The sequence below is a fragment of the Carlito syrichta genome, unplaced genomic scaffold (assembly GCF_000164805.1).
Source record: "Carlito syrichta isolate Samal-C Ts95f unplaced genomic scaffold, Tarsius_syrichta-2.0.1 Scaffold176317, whole genome shotgun sequence".
Lineage (NCBI taxonomy): Eukaryota > Metazoa > Chordata > Mammalia > Primates > Tarsiidae > Carlito > Carlito syrichta.
Window position 1 is genome coordinate 9,617 of NW_007120413.1, and position 997 is coordinate 10,613.

At 66.8% G+C, this 997-nt stretch overlaps 1 protein-coding gene across 2 annotated transcripts in view; it reads left to right on the plus strand.

The window, feature by feature from the left end:
* U2AF2 (U2 small nuclear RNA auxiliary factor 2) overlaps positions 1-997 on the plus strand; it is a 16,128-nt gene that overhangs the window by 457 nt on the left and 14,674 nt on the right. The window lies entirely within an intron of this gene.

Genomic DNA, 997 nt, shown 5'->3' on the forward strand with positions numbered 1-997 from the left:
CCCACGTGGTCTCGGCCGGGACGACGCGGGGATGCTGCGCGGCGCATTCGATACTTCGACGCAAACTTTAAAAAAGAATTTTTTGTTGTTTGTTTATTTTTTCTGGAAAGGAGATTATATTAGGCCCCGTAATCCCTTTTTCTCCCGCTGCCTTGGCACTTCCGCTTCCGGTCGGGCTCGCCGCCCGGACTCCACGCCCCCTTTGTTTCCAAAATGGCGGTGACGAAGATGGGGGGAGCCCCCCTTTCCGCCTTCACGTGGTGGCGGGCAGCGCCGTCCCCGCGTGCGTCTGGAGGCCGCGGGGTCTCTCGCACCCCTTTCCTTTTGGCATATTTTGGGCGAACTCTTCCCACCAGGGCGTTTCTGCCCCGCTCGCTGGTCGTGGGGTCCTCGAAGAAACGTGTTGGACGCCCGTTCCTTCGCAAAAGAAGGAAAACGCCTGCGTTTGTCGCGTGCCCCGCACGCTTGCGTCCCGCGTGGGGGGGCCTTTGGCCGTCCCGAGAATCGCGATCTGAGTGTTTGACTCGCGGCCTCCCCAACTTGGGGCAGATCCCGAGTCCTGCCCGGTCTCGAGCCAGGGCGCCTCAAGTCCCAACGTAGCGAGGAGGGCGCCCAGGCTGGACGGGCGGGGGGGACGAGTCCGATCCCCGGCGACCGGGCGGAGGCAGGAGGCAGGTGCCTTCTGGCGTGTCGGACGTCGTGCGTCCGGAAGAAGCCCAGGCTGTGCGGTGCCGATCGGGCGGGGCCCGGGCGGCCACCCCTGAAGGCCTCCTGTCTCCGTGCGCGACTGGAGCGAAGCGGGTTAGGAACCGGGCAGGCGGGGGTCAGGAGCCTCCCGGCTCTCGAGGCCTGAGCTGCCCGCTCCTGCTGGCGGTCGCAGTCCCCCGCGAACCCAGCCGGAGCTGGGCGGGAGAGGCCGGCCTGGGGGACGGTGCCGGGGCGGGGGAGGAGGAGCAGCAGCAGGAACAGAAGCTGGAACGCTTCCCGAGTGCCCCGG